Here is a 21,439-nt window from a genome sequence, read left to right as displayed (position 1 = left end):
TCTCTTTCCCTTCCTGATCGGCTGTATCCCAGATGACCTGCTCGTCTCGTCTGCAGCAGGCAGCCGGCAGAATATAAATTCACATCCAATCCTAGAAACGTCACCCATCTCCAAAACACTCTCCATGGAGACCGTGGCTCCCGCTACAGAGATCTACAACACAGATGAGACTTGGAGCCTGAGAGCACGTGTGTGCTTATGTATGTTACCTTTCCTGTCACTGTAATTGTGCAGCAAAGTGTAACTGAACAAAGCATCACTGTGATTGTCACTGTGTTAAGCATCCAAGGTTCTCCCAGAGAGGCAAAGAAATGGCAGTTCCCCAAAATAGATCAGTCTCTGGTCTTTGCTCCAGCCACACTCATACCCTGCTCTCACAATCAGCCGGCCTGTCGCCCGACAATAAACATAGACAGGTGCTGCATTGCACAAACAGACAGAAAATGACTGCTGGCAGAAAAAAAACTAAAAGACTGAATCACTGAATCATCTCATTGAAAATGCTACACGCCAAACACTCGGCCAAGAAACCAACTGCTCATTCACTAGAAAAATTAGGACAATCACAAATCTTTATTAGCAACTAACTTCTAATAATTTTGCTCTGCTGGGATTACAATGAGGGATGAGCTTCATTTCAATGTGAACGCCACTTCATAGGCTGACCATTCACAAGTATTTGCATCCAGCCACAAATAGAGGAATTATAAACCTTGAAACACACAAACAAAACAATATAAATAGCTATAGCAAAGAAATTTAGATGGGAAATGCATTTATTTGTTGTAGACTCTACTTGAATTGGGGCTGCTACTTCCGTGATACATTACAAAACTGACAAGTCTGATACAGGGGAATGAAGGACTTTCCTAATTCAAGGCTATTTTGGACTCTGCTCCCTCCCTAGAATAAATTAAAATTTAGATCCTGTTGTAAACGACTTTGAATGAATGGATGTTGATGCAAATTCCGCTGTGTCATCTGTATCTTCTACATAACAAATTATTATTGAGGTAAAATTACTTTTATGTTGTGTTCCTCTAAATAATAACTATGACTGACAGAAAACAAATGCAGCTACATATGTGCATGTGTATCAAATAAATGTGTGTTACAGTGTTGAGTAAATAAACAAGAGTTCTCAAAATCAGAATCAGAAATCCCCCAACAGCAGTTAAATGCCTACTTTAATTGGACTTGCACAAGCCTGCGGTTACAGTAAACACAAAAGTTAAAAACTACATGAAGCCCCCCGGTTCCCACCTCTTCCTCCCTCGCTCAAAGCACACAGCACACATAAAGCAACATGCAGGAGCACAGAGGAAGTGTGGTTTCTGTAAGGTGGGCCAATGACTAAAAAAGAGCTAAGAAATTCAGTCAATGGCGTATGGAAATTAAAAGTAATATTCCCCCTCCAGTCACACAACATGCTCACGACTTCTTCCCTACACTGCAGACACTTGGGCGTCATCCAGTCCTGAAGTCATCACAGACACATTTGGACAACTGTCAAAAATAGCATGTTAGAGTGAATACATCTAACTGCGTCTTTTATCACTGCACATTGCTCATTGCTGGATGGCTAAAACATGTTATTTTATGCTCTTACTTGCCATACCAAGTGTTACCATCATTCATGCATATTGAAACATTTTAGGTCATGGAGTTTTCAGTGTTCAAAGATTGAGCTTGTTTTCCAAAATCATAAAATATCTGTTGTATACTGTATGTGTACATATATACACACACACACACAAACGCACACACAGTACTGTGCAAATGTTTTAGCCAGGGTTGAAAAAATGCTGAAAAATAAGAATGTTTTCAAAAATAGACATGTTAATAGATTATATTTATCAATTAACTAAATGCAAAGTGAGTGAACAGAAGAAAAATCTAAATCAAATCCATATTTGGTGTGACCACCCTTTGCCTTCAAAACAGCTGCAATTCGTCTAGGTACACTTGCACAAAGTCAGGGATTTTGTAGGCATATAGTCAGGTGTATGATTAAACAATTATACCAAACAGGTGCTAATGATCATCAATTCAATATGTAGGTTGAAACACAATCATTAACTGAAACAGAAACAGCTGTGTAGGAGGAATAAAACTGGGTGAGAAACAGCCAAACTCATCTAACAAGGTGAGGTTGTTGAAGACAGTTCACTGTCAAAAGTCATACACCATGGCAAGACTGAGCGCAGCAACAAGACACAAGGTAGTTATACTGCATCAGCAAGGCCTCTCCCAGGCAGACATTTCAAGGCAGACAGGGGTTTCCAGATGTGCTGTCCAAGTTCTTTTGAAGAACCACAAAGAAACGGGCAACGCTGAGGACGCAGTGGTTGGCCAAGGAAACTTACTGCAGCAAATGAAAGACACATCATGCTTGCTTCCCTTCATAATCTGAAGATGTCCAGCAGTACCATCAGCTCAGAATTGGCAGTAGGAGCCTGGTACACCCATCTACTGTCCAGAGAAGTCTGGTCAGAAGTGGCCTTCATGGAAGACTTGCGGCCAAAAAGCCATACCTCCGACGTGGCAACAAGGCCAAACAACTCAACAATGCACGAAAACACAGGAACTGGGGTGCAGAAAAATGGCAGCAGCTGCTCTGGACTGATGAGTCCAAATTTTAAATATTTGGCTGTAGCAGAAGGCAGTTTGTTCGCCGAAGGGCTGGAGAGCGGTACACAAATGAGTATCTACAGGCAACAGTGAAGCATGGTAGAGGTTCCTTGCAAGTTTGGGACTGCATTTCTGCAAATGGAGTTGGGGATTTGGTCAGAATTAATGGTCTCCTCAATGCTGAGAAGTACAGGCCATCATGCAATACCATCAGGGAGACATCTGATTGGCCCCAAATTTATTCTGCAGCACGACAACGACCCCAAACATACAGTGAACATCATTAAGAACTGTCTTCAGCATTAAGAAGAACAAGGAGTTCTGGAAGTGATGGTTTGGCCCCCACAGAGCCCTGATCTCAACATCATCGAGTCTGTCTGGGATTACGTGAAGAGAGAGAAGCAACCGAGGCTGCTTTTGATTGGATGTAGATTCTTCTTCTGTTCACTTACTTTGCATTTTGTTAATTGATACATATAATCTATTAACATGTCTTTTTAAAAGCATTCCTACTTTTCAGCATTTTTTCACACCTTTTCACAACTTTTGCACAGTACTGTATGTATGTATATATATAACTACTGACAACATCTCTCCCAAATTCCAAATAAAAATATGAATGGAATGAAATGGCTGATTTAAGAAAAAAATGCAGTGGTCTCTAAATTGTTTCCAGAGCTGTATATATAAAATCAGTATATACACATGCATACACAATCAAACGTATAAACACAAACCAAGCTTTGGATCATTTTCCCTGATGTACATAATGCAAGTGCAAAAAGAGAGGAAGTCAGCTGAGTTATGGAGCCTGTAAAGTGCAAGAAGGGGGTTATGAACCTGAAAGCTCTGAGGTTAATGAAGCTGGGCCTGGTGAGAACAAAGATGGGAACCTTCTATGGAGAGACAGGGACTGCAGTTTGGAGAAGCAGGTGTCACTCACAGAGATGCTCACTGGGCTGAAGACACTTCCAGTGAGGGGACATGAGGATAACACCTCATCCCAGTACAGAAACCTAGCTGGTGTGAAATTCCCTCTGCCCTCTCAAAACTGCTTCACACCCTGCTCTCTTTGAAGCCGTTCCCATGGCAGGGCTGTCATGTGATGTAGCATAGTGATACACCATGGCTCCTGGTTTATAAATACTCCAGGGCTAGTTCTAAAGAGCAATCATTAGTCTGGCTAGAGCATTGTTTTAAGTCATATGGACACCTTGCCTACATTTGGCTTCATGCACACATACTCATACAAAACCAAGTAGGCAAAAGTTTATAATAAAAAAAAATAACATTTGTGTCTATTTTGGTTTGAAAAGAGACGAAGATGTTCAGAGCCCACAAGAAGCTGGCAAAACATCTCCCAGCAGTGATATCAGAAACCACCCCAGAGTGAACAAAAACACACAGTCTTCAAGTTTTATGGAACTAGAGTAGCAGACAGGAGTAGTACGGAAATGCTGGCAGTGGGGAGCAGTGCGTCTTTCCATACCTTCTCAATTGGACTGACCTATCATATCCATTGAGTTTGCTTTAAGTGATGAGAATAAATTCAAGACCATTTAGTCCATCTCAATGCCTCAAGGTAATTCCTGCTTATTGTTTTCCACTGTCCCACATTAATCTGCAGTTCAACTCAAAGAGTAGATGTAGGTTCACACACAAAATCAGCTTTGAAGAGCTCTAGCACTTACATAACCACAGTTCATACAATTAGAAGCCCTGCCTGGATTAGGTGCTATTTCTATCAAACAAGCAGACTTGCAGCCTCTGAAATGCTTTCTACCAAGAGGCTGTGTTGAGCTGTATGCTCTCTGAAATAGCCCAGACACGGGCTGCCCAGTCCCGGCTCCACTGCTCTATAGCTACTTATTAACACAAACTTTTAGTTGATACCACACAACACACTACTAAATGGGGGTCTGCAAGTGAGATTGTTGTCCAACAAGCTTAACACAGCCAAATTTGGAAGACAGGCTCTGTAACCTTGACAAAATGGTCAATCAACCTCATAAAGCCTGGAAGACCTTTCATTACAAACCCATACCCTATAGGTATAGGAAATGTTCAACAATAAAGGGCTTTGCTTGTTTAATTGTTGATTTGCAGCTTAACACGCAGAACTGCAGAGTTTTCAGCACAGTCATGGTTGGCTGTTTTGGCAGTGGCCATGAGCTGGAAACTAGCCCATCACCTTCAATTCTGATTATTCCACTAAAGTTACATTATAGTTAATCACATATCTTAATTAAAATGCAGCTACTTTCTTGTCATTTAGCACTTGGTATATGAACTTACCCCAAAGGGCAGGGCTCACTGACTATCTGTGAAGTCTACAATTCATTGAAAGAAAAAATCATTTTTTTGCTGCTGAATGCATTTAGAAAAATAAAACCTTAACAGTCCCAAAACGACTTCTGCAGCACTGAATGTGTAGCACAGACATATTTTTGACAATACATCTGGATGCAGAAATTACATTTCCTTGAAGCTGTTTGGACTAACCCCTATTCTTTGACCCACCCTATGAAGTATGTAAAGGTGGTGAACTATAATTAAACCATGACATTCAGTTTGGCTTGGGGTTAGTTATAAAAAAGGTTTAGTTTAACATGATCTCCGAGCTTCCAATCCACCTCCACAAACACCCTTTTTTGGTGACATTTCTAAGACTCTTCAATGCCAGTCATCACCACACCCAGCACCACAGATATAATATATATTCGGTTTGGGGCACTTTCATTTTAAGAAGGAAAAGACAAAGCCCTAATGTTACACAATCAGAAAGTACATTTAAACAGATTGTAGGGACTCTAAAAGTAGCATCTTGTAAGATTTATGACACTTTACAACCTCATTGTGCCATTTTCTTAATAGGCTAAAGACAAGTGTAAACTTAGCTGGGTAATAAATTCTTTATGAATATGGCCCACAGCTGTTGTTCTGTATAACGGTTCAACTGTTCTCAGTCCAAATCATTTAAACTCTTCTGAAGAAGCTTTTCCTGAGAAAATAATGCACTACAAAGGTTTCTTTAACCTCTAAAGCACCCCCCTGCTCAAAACATCCCTACCTGTACACCCCCTCACCTGCGAAAAAAGATTTGTAACTAGGACACAGAAGGATAAAAGTCTTCGGTTGTGTAAACACCATGCACTACCTACTTGCACAGACACTGGGAATATTAGACAAATAACAATCTCGAAAGGCTGGTATCACAGATCCAGATCAGCAATAGTTTTTGACTATGCAATGTTATTTTAGGTCAATATGTCCAAGATGAGAGCTATTCAAGGTCTGTGAAACAAGCTGTAAATCTGTGAATAAATTTAAAATGTCAGACATGTATTGGATTATGCACACCAAACCACATCTGACTAAGCCACTGTTTAAACAATTTCTGTAACATTTACAGTAACTTAGCCTACAGTCAGCAGGGTTTCCAGGATGTTACTGTTATTATGATAGTAGCACAAGAGTTGCTGTAACATGTGTACAGTTTACAGGCTGGCCAGTGTGGGTAGTTTTTGAATCAAACCGTTTTTTTGACTCCTCCCCATCGTAGCCAGGGCTGTGCTCTTCAGCTCAGTATATTGCTTTTTTAAAAAAAATCTTACCACAGCCCATTTCACTGCAAAATTTAGTGTTGGCAGAACATGGGCTGGCCAGGATTTTAACCTACAATCTTCAATATTAGAAATGAGTGTCATACCCACTGAGACATTATTCCACCCAGTTGCACCAGTGTGTATATTTTGATTGAGCAATTTCTGCAAACCATGAACTACATTCATGATTTGGACATTAAATTCCAAGTCCTTTGGTCCACCGCACCATGTTAAGAAAGATATCTTGACATCTCCTATGTCATAATACATGACTTGGTTGTAGTCCCAGTACTATAACCAAGCAGAAAAGTAAAAATGAAACTAACAATTCCCACAACTGCCAGCAAGAAACCACTCCAAAGTTTTCAAAAATGACATTTAAACCATAATCATATGACAATTTACAAAATGTCTGTAAGCAGCCCAGTAATTTTTGCAGTATAATATTTGACACTACTCAGCAGCTACATAGCACAGTAATTGGATCTCCATGAAAAAAATACATTGCTGGTAAAGGCTTTCTTTCACATCAACCTAACCTAATTTTCACAATATAGTAATAAACAAGCACATGTACAGCCATTTGTTACAGTATAGAATAAACTACAGTTTTAAAACCAGCACAGGGCAAATGTCTGCATGAAGGGAGGCAGCCGCTGATACCATCAAATACTGCACATAAAAGCAAACCTGCACATCGACTAAACTACAAACCTCAACAACAGATGCACAAGAAAAGACAGTACCTTATTGCGCTGCTCAAAAACGCACTGTATGTCCATTCAGACCCAGACAAACCAAGTGAGTGTGTGAGAGAGAGAGAGAGAGAGAGAAGAGAGAGCACGAGCGCAGAATAAATTAAGGGTGCAGACGGTTCTCCACTCCACTGAGATTATTCTTTCATCCAGTCGCAGTTCAGGTCACTTACTGGAAAAATACACAGGGTCCCGATCAATGCTTTTGCTTTCGTTTCCCCCCACCCCAACAAACAGTCCGAATCTCAGCTCTGGATATCATTCATTCCAAGAAGTGAGTGGGGGGCCTGCATAGTTCTGGGGCGGGGGGTGCGTGGGTTGATTTGGGGGGCATTGGATGATTATATACTCAAAAAATAAAAACAAAAAATTCCCCCCCCACCAGCTTCTGCACTGACTCCAGCCGCCCCTCCTCGATTGAGGCCAGACTGAAGTAAACAACCAAACAGGCAGCTGAGTGAGAGAAAGCTGGGCTGCTGACGTGTGGGGCTTTGTTTTGACAGAGCATCTAAGAGGGAGTGGAAATAGAGAGAGAGAAAGGGAGGGAGAGAGCGAGAGAGAGAAAGGGAGGGAGAAAGCGAGAGAGAGGTGACCCCCTTAAGCCTCTTTTCAGTGATGACAGCCCAGTTCACAAGTAGAGGTGATCGTGATGGTAGGAGAAGGGGGTATTAGCCTTTGTATCTATTCCAGAGCTATTCTCTGACCGCCAGTGCTCAAGCATTATCAGACTAATATTAGCTGGTGTCTAGGATTTAGGGGATATGGTATGAATGCAGGGTGGTATCCAAGTGAGCAGGTTTGGGTTGCCCTATCAGAGCTTTCTGATCTGAGAAGGATCTTAACGACATAATCGTTCCTTGTAATTCTCAATCAACTTATATTACCATTGAGGAGGGCAAATAATTTGCTACTCCCACCCTGCACCCCACTCGGACCAAATACAGGATCAAAACCATGCCAACAGGAAACAAATCAATCTTAAACATGTTGTACCTTTGTCATTTGTACTGTATGCTGTATAAAAATGAAGCAACAAATAAGTAGCTAACTCTCTTCCACCCTTTTTGAAGGGATAAGTAATATAAGAAATTGGAAAATTATTAATAGACTGCAAGAAAGGTCAAACGTGGCAAAAACATACAAACAAATACATAGCTCTGTGTTAATCAAGTCCCCTTTCCACCTATTCCAGCTAATGACGCCAACATCCTCCTGGAAGTCCAACAACAAGTCATGTTACAATGTGATTAACACACACACAAACCACAGCCAAGGCTGTCACATACCAGCACTGGTTACAAAGCATGTCAAATCAACACTGCTGCATTCTGTCAGCCAATGCAATTCCCCTGCCAGGTTTGGTTGCACAAAGTATTTTAAGCTTGCTCAGTATGCTTTCAAATACAAAAAGTTACCTTAGCCATCATTGTCATCCTGTCAGTGGCAGCTTGCCTATCTGTAGAGGGTTTCTTCGCTCAGTGTAGGTACTGGCCAGAATATATAAAAGCCGACACCAATGCAGATAAACAAGCTGCCCTGCCCGAGACGTCACCAAGCACTATCACATTTGTTCGTTAAGTCCTGCAAGGGGAGATACTAAATTAAACCCTTACAGCAAGGGGGGTGTCCCCTGCACACAGGAGATATGGTTGGAAGATTAAGGATGTACAGAACACAACAGATAAGACAAGGGTATATGGCACGTTTCGGTCGTTCCTGAAAGTGACGAAACAGTGCTGAATTAACAGTAACAGTGTACAGCCGGTTCAACACATTGACCTCAGGAATCACATTCTTCAAGCAAAACTGCTTGGAGTCATCTTATCTGCCTGTGCACAGAAAAGCAAAGTCATCCTTGCACACCGCTAGAGAAACACAAAAACACAAAAGGCATGTGCACCCAGGTGACCGAAAATCTTTACGTCAGCAGAACAGCAGAACAGAAGGGGACAAAAATGAAATGTAGATGCATGCATTAAAAAATAAAAAAATAAAATCAATACATGCCTTTATTTTGAGGTCACAGTAAATAAAATAACTGCTTTCACAAATGCCAAATACGTGAGACTCTGCATGGAGGGGAGCTACAATTTACACACTGGTATAGATGTAGAAGAGTACTAAAATTAGGTCATTCTGTATGAAAATGCTGAGAAAATTAGCTGCTTGGTGGTGATCCATTATTCCCCTAGTTTCTAAAATAGGCTGCTGTATTTGAATGTGCAAATATATGGGTATAGAGTAGGAGAGTAGGACACAGTAGAAACTATCACCGAAGTGCTTTGGGTTATATAAACAAATGCAAAATAAGGTGACCTTGAGACAGAACAACAGATTATATGGAGGTGATTCCGCCTATAAGGCTGTAAGGCCACATAAGGCTCAATTCTCTCTTTGTCTCAAAGAAAGTGTCATCTCTGCTGTATTATACTCATCTACATCTGGCAATGCTGTGCAAATCACTGATCATTTGAACAGACAAACATGCATGCACAGAGCATCATATTGTCAAGGTACTCTCGGCAGGGGATAACATTAGAATTGAACAGTCTCTCCACTAAACAGCAATGCTCTAGAGTAGCCTTGGATAATGCATTTAGCCACACAGACGCAACCCTTCAAAAATACAAATGAAGAGAAAAATCAGCTAATGAAAACACTTAGCATGGAACACAATATCCCTCAAGTCCCAACATGAAAACAGCTCAACGGGCTAGAACAATCACATTAGTGGTTTGCATGCACTGAGACACAGACCTGGGCAAAGTATGTCTGGAGCCTTTTACATGCAAGGTACTATACCACTACGAATGAATAACCGAAGTTGATATTTTGGACTGAACTGAACAATTCATAATAAGATCAGCTATATTCAGAGCAGTGCTACAGAATACATTTGCTTTGAGTACAAGACTCCTTTGTTGCAGGCAAATTTAAAGCTCTCCATAGCATACATCACCCTGACTCACACCACAACAGAAATATATATTTTTTAAGCATTTTTAAACAATATTTATGTTCTGGTTGGAAGTCCAGTTTACCTCCTTTGCTGCCCGATACTGTCCAATAGTGAAGCATGTTGACTGTAGACAAGCATTCACTGACATTCTCATTTTAATAAGCATAAACAGGAATGCTGTGTAAGATGACAACATTGCTGCAATCTAGCTCTGCTCACCCTCTACACATTCCCCCTCTATTCAGTATGTTTAGCCTATTTGTACAACACCCACTGAAAGACCCCTGCTTTCCAGACACTTCCTTTTGCATGTACAACCTCGTTACAACCGAGGTATGCAGCAAAGCATTTGTGAAGCCACAACACGTACAACCTTGAGGCGGATGGGCTACAACAGCAGAAGACCCCACCGGGTACCACTCATCTCCACTACAAATAGGAAAAAGAGGCTACAATTTGCACAAGCTCACCAAAATTGGACAGTTGAAGACTGGAAAAATGTTGCCTGCTCTGATGAGTCTCGATTTCTGTTGAGACATTCAGATGGTAGAGTCAGAATTTGGCGTAAACAGAATGAGAACATGGATCCATCATGCCTTGTTACCACTGTGCAGGCTGGTGGTGGTGGTGTAATGGTGTGGGGGATGTTTTCTTGCCACACTTTAGGCCCCTTAGTGCCAATTGGGCATCGTTTAAATGCCACGGCCTACCTGAGCATTGTTTCTGAACATGTCCATCCCTTTATGACCACCATGTACCCATCCTCTGATGGCTTCTTCCAGCAGGATAATGCACCATGTCACAAAGGTCGAATCATTTCAAATTGGTTTCTTGAACATGACAATGAGTTCACTGTACTAAACTGGCCCCCACAGTCACCAGATCTCAACCCAATAGAGCATCTTTGGGATGTGGTGGAACGGGAGCTTCGTGCCCTGGATGTGCATCCCACAAATCTCCATCAACTGCAAGATGCTATCCTATCAATATGGGCCAACATTTCTAAAGAATGCTTTCAGCACCTTGTTGAATCAATGCCACGTAGAATTAAGGCAGTTCTGAAGGCGAAAGGGGGTCAAACACAGTATTAGTATGGTGTTCCTAATAATCCGTTAGGTGAGTGTATATATAGATACATACCAATCAGCCATAACATTATGACCAGTGACAGGTGACGTGAATAACACTGATAATCTCGTTATCATGGCACCTGTCCGTGGGTGAGATATATTAGGCAGCAAGTGAACATTTTGTCCTCAAAGTTGATGTGTTAGAAGCAGGAAAAATGGGCAAGCGTAAGGATCTGAGCGACTTTGACGAGGGACAAATTGTGATGGCTAGACGACTGCGTCAGAGCATCTCCAGAACTGCAGCTCTTGTGGGGTCTGCAGTGGTCAGTACCTATCAAAAGTGGTCGAAGGAAGGAAAAGCGGTGAACCGGTGACAGGGTTGGCCTCCAAATTCCCCAAGATCTCAATCCAATCGAGCATCTGTGGGATGTGCTGGACAAACAAGTCCCATCCATGGAGGCCCCACCTCGCAACTTACAAGACTTAAAGGATCTGCTGCTAACGTCTTGGTGCCAGATACCACAGCACACCTTCAGAGATCTAGAGGAGTCCATGCCTCGACGGGTCAGGGCTGTTTTGGCGGCAAAAGGGGGACCTACACAATATTAGGCAGGTGGTCATAATGTTATGGCTGATCCGTGTATATATATTATATTTTAGGCAGGTAGGAAAAAATGGTGTAAAGTCAGAATGCTTTCAAAAATAGACATGTTAATAGATTATATGTATCAATTAACAAAATGCAAAGTGAGTGACAGAAGAAAAATCTACATCAAATAAATATTTGGTGTGACCACCCTTTGCCTTCAAAACAACATCAGTTCTTCTTGGTACACTTGCACACAGTTTTTGAAGGAACTCGGCAGGTAGGTTGGCCCAAACATCTTGGAGAACTAACCACAGATTTAGGCAGCCTCAGTTGCTTCTCTCTCTTCATGTAATCCCAGACAGACTCGATGATGTTGAGATCAGGGCTCTGTGGGGGCCATACCATCACTTCCAGGACTCCTTGTTCTTCTTTAGGCTGAAGATAGTTCTTAATGACTTTCACAGTATGTTTGGGGTCATTGTCATGCTGCAGAATAAATTTTGGGGCCAATCAGATGCCTCCCTGATGGCATTGCATGATGGATAAGTATCTGCCTGTACTTCTCAGCATTGAGGAGACCATTAATTCTGACCAAATCCAGAAATGCAGCCCCAAACTTGCAAGGAACCTCCACCATGCTTCACTGTTGCCTGCAGACATTCATTTGTGTACCACTCTCCAGCCCTTCGGCGAATAAACTGCCTTCTGCTACAGCCAAATATTTAAAATTTCTGCCTGGGAGAGACCTTGCTGATGCAGTATAACTACCTTGTGTCTTGTTGCTGTGCTCAGTCTTGCCATGGTGTATGACTTTTGACAGTGAACTGTCTTCAGCGACCTCACTTTGTTAGCTGAGTTTGGCTGTTCCTCACCCAGTTTTATTCCTCCTACACAGCTGTTTCTGTTTCAGTTAATGATTGTGTTTCAACCTACATATTGAATTGATGATTATTAGCACCTTTTTGGTATAATTGTTTAATCATACACCTGACTATATGCCTACAAAATCCCTGACTTTGTGCAAGTGTACCTAGATGAATTGATGCTGTTTTGAATGCAAAGGGTGGTCACACCAAATATGAATTTGATTTAGATTTTTCTTCTGTTCACTCACTTTGCATTTAGTTAATTGGTAAATGTATTCTATTAACATTTCTATTTTTGAAAACATTCTTACTTTTCAGCATTTTTTCACACCTGCCTAGAACTTTTGTATAGAACTGTGTATATATACTGTGTGTAATATACACACACACACACACACCAAAGGAATTGGAATTGGTCAAACATTCCGTTTCAGAAAAACCAAAAGAGACAAAGAAAGAGATCTGGGGTGCAGAAAGTCAACAGACTCCATTTGGTCTACATCTTGCCCAAAGTTTTCAGGCCTCCTCTGTAAGAACAGCAGTACACGAGGGGAACCGGAGAACAGCCCAGGAAGTTAAGCAAGTAAATCATGGGGAGAGGAGAACAACGCATGCCAATTCCTTCAGCTTTATACACTCAGAACCAAAACAACCAGAATGTTACCGTTTACCTCCTCTGGACTTCCAGTGCGAAGGGCCAACACAAGTTATTTCCAGAGCAAGGACGAAACTACAAACAACAACTCTTCAATCTAAGATCCGACCCATTAATAGCTGAGATTTATTTCTGTTTATCCAACACATGCTGCATAGAGAAGTTTACCTGTGCTGACAGATTTCCTGAAACGTTTTATTTTTGGAGTTGAACTAAAGACCTCATTGTAGAAGCCGCCCATGGTTAACCCAGACCGTGTAGACCTTAATGTAAAATAAACACAAGGAGGCAACTTTTTTTCACTCTAAATTATCACATGTGCCCTTTTAAAGTCCTAGCAGTGTCCAGTTTCCAGGGAACTGGGGAGAATACAAAACTGGGCTGTGCTATCCCACCACTGTATCCCTGTAAGGTTTAGTAAAACTTAGGCAGATATGACTAGGGATGGAACAGTATTGGCTCCCTACCATCCTCCATGACCTTTTTGGACTCGACAGCCTAACATGGGATAAAAAACATGTACTGATGATTAAAGTAAAATAAAGCATACCATGTCAGCTTTTTGTCCCAGGATTTATTTTAATTTGTTTCTATTCATCACATAAAATCAAGTGGTGAGAAAATGAAATGCATGTCCATATATGTTACCTTAATTAAAATATTCCAAACCCCAAAGCTTTTCTAAAAGAATGTAGCCTAACACTACTGTAATCATTTTTTTAATAGGGGGACTTGGAATGATATAGGCTATATGGTTGCTGCTTCTCAGATCCTGATTTATTCCATGTCTCCTGTAGTGCTTTCTGCATTTCTCTGTGTCCATTCGTGCTTAGACTGTTTTTTGCCATGCATAGTGCTACCGGCCAATGTCCTATTGAAATATGCCTCTATGCAGAGAGAGAGAGAGAGCGGAGATGAGGTGGGAACCAATGTCAGTAAACCATAGACCTCCAGGACTTAGAACTTGTGCAATGTGCATTAGAGTACTGGGAGATATTCCTTAATTTCCACTGCTGATCCTTGTTAGCTCTGAGAAGCAATTGTCAGGACGGCAAACAGCAGCCTAGGTAGAATGGGAGCGAGAAATCACATTGGTTCCTTCTCCATTAGGTGTGCTCAAACAGGGATAATGTAAACTACGTATTGAAGTACTAAAACAGAGTTGAGTTCACAGGACTACAATCGCCATTCCCATACCACACCCATCAAGCATGTCCCAAACCCAATGAGATAAGATTTGTTAATTCACTCTTGTACATAGTCACATATTAAAAAAATATATAATTTTTTTACAAACAATCTTTGGCTTGGCTTCTTGCAGGAAGTTATATCAGCACTGTGCTGCTCTGAAGTGAGCTGGACATTGCAGTTGGCTCTCTCCTGGGAGGAAGAGGTCAGAGAGTAATTTGGTGTACATTGAGGGGGGGTGCAGGAAAGGGGAGAAGGTCCTGGAAGAGGGCCAGGTTAAACAGGTGACAGGTGATAATTGACAGGCAGTCAGACCCAAGCCTGGACGAGAAAGGGAGAGAGGCGCTGATGCAAGCAAGGGGGGACAGGAATTCTTTAGAAATTAGTCAGGCCTGCCGAGAGACATGACCTCAACAAGTAGACAGGTGGCCGCAGTGAAGGCTCTCTCACAGGGAGACAGGGACACAGGAAGAAGGGTAAGCAGTGCGGCCATACCAAAACTAAGGGCCTAGGACATCCGGGCATCCTAAAGGCAAGACTAGACTCATGATTTCCTGCAGAGGCCATCCTTATGTGTGTTCTGTTAACCCACTTTCAATCTTCTCTATTGACATGCCAATAGTCTTTGGGGTTGCAAATGTTTCATATAGAACAATATTAGAATGTTCCAGTAAGACTTTTCTAAACTGCAATGATCACAGCAATTGCAAAAAATAATGCACTTCTTGCCAACTTGCAAGCAAAATCTGTAAGTGAGTATGTGCACAACGTTGACGAAAAAAAGCAACATGAAAAACAATAAGATAAAACAGTATTCTCACTATATAACTACAATTTGTGTAGTCAGTTCTCTACCAGAATCCATTCCATTCCAAACAAATCTAAGAAGTATGCCATTTTGGTTAACTGCTCTATGTATTTCAATTTTTATTATAGCACCTCAAGAACAGGATCCCTCACCAAAACCTGTCATTACAGGCAGAAAATGAAAGATCTCCCATTCTCACTGTGCTCCATGGGGTGCTACACACCTTGGTCCTCTTTGGCAAGGCCTGCCCAGTGAGAATGCCCGATTGATAAGTCAGATCACTGGAGAGGAGGGGTAGCCATAGGTAGTACAGATACCACTGCGCAAAGCAAAAGACACACGATGACAGGAATGAAAACCATCATACGAGAATGACAGATGAGCACTGAAGCTTTCTGACATGTCCACCTCTGCACATTACCGTTAAAGGACATATGGCCAACGAAACTAATTCCAAGTCTCTGCTGATATTTATCACGTGACATGACGACTTCAGGGAATGCAAATATGGAATGGGGAGGGGGTGGTGTTGTTGTTTTATGACATTACACTAAAAGAGAAAAAAAATAAAAAAGCCATTGTACCCAAAAATAATCCTGTGTAGCACTTGTCCCCCTCTGGATGGCTCCTTTTCTTCACCATCATGTAGTTAATAAGAAGTTCTTTGACAGCCAATTTATAAACGTATATTATTTCTTAAAAAGCGATATATCAGTGCCATTTTAAAAATAGATATAATTCTTCAAAGTTTAACCAAGAATAAACACATTAAGAATACTGGGGTGGTGGGGGGGTCTCTACTGAAAGAACACAGGATACCGTGTCAGACAATGATGACAATACTTCACATTGAAAATTGAAAACAAGCCATTATGAGAGACAATTGCACATATCATTCTTGACCGACTAATCAGTTAACTAGTTGAGCTTAGAATTTGGTTCTCACAAGAGAAGCACGTAAAATGTTTCTGAAGTCCAACATACCACAAAGTACAAACCTCTTTAAACACCACAGGCTTCTCCTTCCTAACCAATATAAAGCCACCATCAAATAATGGGTCTGAAACGTCTCAACATGCAATTGAGTGGATTTTGTCTTGTCATCCAAGCCCTAGTATTTAAACATTAACAGGGTTTCCGCTCCTTAAAGCTTTGCAAATCTGCCCCTGTACTTAAAGCATTTCTATAAACACACCATGACGAATACTAAACAAAGGTGTACTAAGATTACCCAAAGATGCCTCCTCCCAAAGGAGTTGATGTGAGAAGGTATGATACTGGGAGACCCAGTATGTATGAATGCTCAGGTATTTCCGCAGCTGACACAGTGACTCCTCAGAGTTATCCCCTTTCAGTCAGGAGATCAAAAATAAATACAGTGTCCATGATAATTGTGCTCTCTGGACCTATAGGGGCCAGAGGTGTCCAGTTTAGTGCACTCTAGACAGGTCATCTTGGAGTGGTGCTTTGTTTCTAAAGTACAGTGCTGCTGACCTCCTACAAAGAAGATCACACAGAAAATAAAGGAAACTGATTAACTGCCCCCAAGTGAGGAACAGTATTAAAACTGTAAACTTAATCAGAGATATAAAGAAAAACTTTCTGTGGCTCCACCTACAATGACTTTGCATAAATTCAAATGTTCCAAAAAGCAGAGGATTATGCAAATGAAGGACACTGGCCATTCGATAATATAACCAGTTCCCTTGTTCACAGCATCAAGATACAACCCATTCTTGTATTTCACTGTACTTCGGCAATTGTTCCACGCCCCTTTACTCAGCATAACCCTGTCTCATCTGATAAGTAAACAGATCCCTGTACAGCCCCTTCACTCTCAGATGTCTTTAAAATGGAGACTGCAGTAAAGTCAATTGTAAAAGTACACGAGACATGCAAAATGCGGTTCACAAATCCACTTTTAAGAAGAGAAGAAAATGGAAGGTGCGGCTTGTGCACATGACTCAGAGGTACAAATTGGAAAGTAACATAATGGAAAGCAATCGGGAAAAAAAATAATTATCTTACATTAAACACAAGAAGCCACAACCATAATCAATTTTCTGGACTATTTAATAAATAAATAAATAAAAACTTGAATGCCACCAAAACAAACTATAGGAACTCCTGCTGGTGATCACATTTTGGGCTTCTAAGAGCATAGTGTTACCATCTCGTAATGCTACAACTGAGTAAATTCCTCATTTTGTCTTTTCCTTGTTCACCTCCTGAAAACACATTAAACTTTCAACATGTCATCTTGATTACATGTAGGAGGTGACTGTTTTCAACTGACAATGACTCATAGGGATGTAAACAATGACAAGAAAAACAACAGGCCCACTATATTACATCAAGCAGTTAAAACAACACAGGAGCGGTATGAGACTTATATGTTCTGAATCCCATATAAATTGGAAATCAGCATCCAGTGAGATTGCTGTGACTCTTTACAATCTAATGTTGATTTAATAGGAGGGGGAACCAACAAACAAAATAATATCAGGTGCAAACTTAGTATGGTAGTAAAAGATTTATGAATGGGACTTAATGGAAGGATAAATGTCCCCTGGGACTGTGAGTCTTCACACTTCTTCCTGAGAAGCACATATGTAAGCCCGGTGTGGCACTGAGTCTTCAGATAGAGGGAGGACCACACTGCCAACATCCAGAACATTCCTCCTGGAGCTCGAGGAACTTCTGTAATCTGATCTATTTACTATTGCTTGAAAATAAACAGGCATGGCCCTTCTGAGAGAAAAAAAACAAAAACAAAAAAAACACAGGATTGCCATTAAATGTCACATATGGAGTGAAGGAAGAGTCCATGCCATCTTTACCACAGGTATGACCAACCATTTAACACTGTCACACTGATGCATGCGAGGTGGGCATCACTATTTTACTTTTTTTTTTTTTTTTTTTTTTTTTTAGTATAGAACTGCAATGGGTTCAGTGGTAAACATATGCATTTTAAAATTATATTTAAAGAAAAAAAAAAAAAAAGAAAAAAAAAACATACAAACCAGACAATATGTGCAGTTAAGATTTGAATGATATGTTTCATTAAATGAAAAAGAACCCCAGTGGAACCCACATCTGCTGGTAGGCCTTCACAGGTCCCCACTCGACACTCAGCACCTACTCAATGTCAAGGATTAGCTAAATCCAAAAACTGTACGGAAACCTCCGTCGGCAAGTTACTCATTGGCTCACCTAAACCATTCTGGCAAAGTTCACTTGCACACGGGATTGACATGGCACAGTGAAGAGGCCACAGGTTTTAGAGAACTGTGAACCTGCTGAATGGAAAAAGGAGTGCCTGTCAATTACACACATCCTTCACCACAGACTAAACTCTTTCCCAACATGTCCTCTAATCTAGAATCACCACAGTGTGCCGTAAGATTAACAAAACATTTTCTAAGGTAAGGAAAAATAGGTCAAAATTGATAAGAGCCCTGGTCAATGGATCCATTTTAACTTCACTTGCTTCCACACTTTGATTTCGACTGTCGAGTTGTATGGTTGCCACCATCTCACTGCAGACAGCAAAATGAAACGAGGTAGAGCCGCAGTGAAATGTATGGGTGAGGGAAAATCGCAAGTTACATTACAAACTCAACCAAACGGAAGTGGCCTGAAGCTGGGTCACAACTGTTCCTGCATTCTGCTTTTAATGTGAGAGAACAAAATGAAAATATATATATCACTGCTCCTCACCACTCTTCTTCCAACAAATGTACTGTTATTGAAACTTCTGTGGAAGTGAGTCTGTCATAAAGTCCTTGGAAACAAAGACTGCTATTGAGTTGGACTACAAAAATAAATACAAACTCCCACCAGATCCTGATTCCCCTTAAAGAGACAGACATTGTTTGAGTCTGATGGATTAGCAATGACTCCACAATCATGAATGGTCACCCTTTAACCAGCCACTTACAGTACATTTGTAATAGTTGAGGCTTTTGTGGAAAATAAAATAAAATAAAATAAACTACATCCCAGAGTAGCTTTCTGGAAAGTGACCTTTGGATAGTAGAATGCAGTCATCTTCCTGTCCTGAATTCTACAGAAAGCAGATTATGGTAGAAGATTTTGATTAATTAAAAAAATATTAAATAAAGATGTGCTCTTCTACAGGGAAGTAAATGTGTGCCGGAAAATCCTCATTAAGACGCAAACATGTAGGTATATTAAAGTTGATCAGTAACGTATGTAACCATGCAACTGACAGGCAGAATACAACAGAACAAAAGCAAGCCTAACACCTTTTAAAAATAAAAAGCAGCTGGATTTAATGGGAGGTTCAAATGCACATGTAAAATGTAGATTTAAAATATCAAGACAAAAAACAAACGGCTTTTACGTTTTCATGGATGCACAAAACCAAAACAAAAACTGGACCAGTGGAAGTCACGTTAGGCTTACATAACAATGTATGGTGGACAGTATAGAGCACATGACATTACAATGATGGTTAGACGCTTTTTAAAAATAAGCAGCAACAAGGTGTCATAAATATTACGTCATGCATTACTGCCGTAAACGTCAGTCTATTCGTGGAAATCATGGTTTCACTTCTGTGATTCGAAAGACAGATTTAAATGGATAGGCAAATGTGTAGTTACCACTAATTTAACCCTGAACATTTGCATGTGCATATTACTATATTAGTAGCTGCACTAACTGCCTTGGGGACCTTTACAAAAAAAACACCGCACACGTGAAGATAGACAAAAAAAAAAAAAAAAAGTACTGATAATCAGCTACTTAATTGAATGTTTTATCTCGCTCGACTCTAAACAGAAGTCTGAACCCTGAATGGAACAGTATGACGTCCCAGAGTGATACTAGACATACATTTTAGGTGCATCATCTAAGATGAAACGTCCATATGCATGTACAATTACACAGCGAAACCACAGCAGAAGGATTGAAATCACAAATGAAATGCTAAAATATTAAGAAATCCATGACAGAGAATAACCACTTGAGAATAATCAACTCGGTCGTCGTCCGTATGCACATCATTGATGCAGTTTGAGGTCGCCCAGATGCAGTAAATCGTGGACCAGGACCAACACGGGACCAAGAGAGATTTGCTGTGTGTTTTCGATGACATATTAGGCTGCTTGGCATTGGATCAGGGAACGTTTTGTCGTTGTTGTTGCAATTACTTTGCATGGTATTTAAAAGCCCCTATAACTAAACCCAGCATGCTTCAGGGAGTGTACCAATTTTCTCAATTTGACCTAGGGAATTGTCCTACATAGCTGGACTAAGATGGTTAGCTAACATAATATAATTATTATGATTGTTATAATAAAACAAGTGTATATCAAAACCATACTCACCGGTTCGATCAGCCCTCGGTTTTCAGTTTGACAGCTCAGGGTGGTGAGGGCTCAGTCGGGTCAGACTAATGTCGGTCCCGAACAACCAAAAATAAATAAATATAACAGTCGCCGTATTTTCTTCTTGGTTGACCTTCTTCAGGGCGGACTGGAAATCCTTCGAGGTGTCCACAACCTTCTCACCGAAAACCCACGCACATCAAAACATGGGAGAACGGGCTCTGATCTGTGCAGAAACTGAACAAGTCCGCTTCAGATTTATGCCAAATCATTTTATTTGTTAAGAGAAATGTCCTTATCTGCACGGCTAGATAAGAGTATTGAACGGAACCGCACGTCAGATTGTTTTGTTACGACACAAAATAAACCTTTCTCCAGTTAAAAAAAGAGCCGTGCATTTCAGAAAAAACCATTCTGCTTCCCCAAAACAAAACCAGAAATGTATCCCGAAATCATTTCCATGCCCCAGAAAAAAATGCAACGAGGATGCCCTTACCCCGACCTACAAAGTCATGGGGTACCGGCAGTAAACCCCGTGTTTTATTTCAACAGTTCAACTTCAGCGAGATGTCAAATACTGACACCCATCGTCCTTCACAATCCTCTCCCCGGACGGGTCCCAGTTGCAATTACGGCACGGGTGGAGTGGGGGGATTGGTGGGTGGGAGCTATTTTTTGTTTTTTCTCTCTTTCTACTCTCGGTAAATCGGCTTCCTTATCCCTGCCCCCTTGCCCAGGGTCCTCGCTTCCACCGTGTTTTACTATCAATATTTTTCACTTTTTTCTCGGAATAATTTAATGCAACCACACAAAAAAAAAAAAAAAACTTTTCTCTCTGTGATTATAGGAGAGAGGAGGGGGCAATCGGTAGCTTTGCTCCACGGATCTTGGTGCTTCCCTTCGGACCAAAAAAAAACACTAAACCTATTTCTCCCTTCTGAAACAATAATGGCGGC

At 40.9% G+C, this 21,439-nt stretch overlaps 1 protein-coding gene across 1 annotated transcript in view; it reads right to left on the bottom strand.

Annotated features, from left to right (window-relative positions):
- ip6k1 (inositol hexakisphosphate kinase 1) overlaps positions 1-21,439 on the bottom strand; it is a 49,418-nt gene extending 27,979 nt beyond the window's left edge. Inside the window, exon 1 of the mRNA XM_066698265.1 lies at positions 20,484-21,439. The gene's annotated coding sequence lies outside the window, so the exon portion shown is untranslated. The remainder of the gene's footprint in view (positions 1-20,483) is intronic.

This window comes from Amia ocellicauda, chromosome 3, assembly GCF_036373705.1.
Source record: "Amia ocellicauda isolate fAmiCal2 chromosome 3, fAmiCal2.hap1, whole genome shotgun sequence".
NCBI lineage: Eukaryota > Metazoa > Chordata > Actinopteri > Amiiformes > Amiidae > Amia > Amia ocellicauda.
The sequence above is the reverse complement of the archived record's forward strand: the minus strand, read 5'-3'. Positions and strand labels throughout refer to the sequence as shown.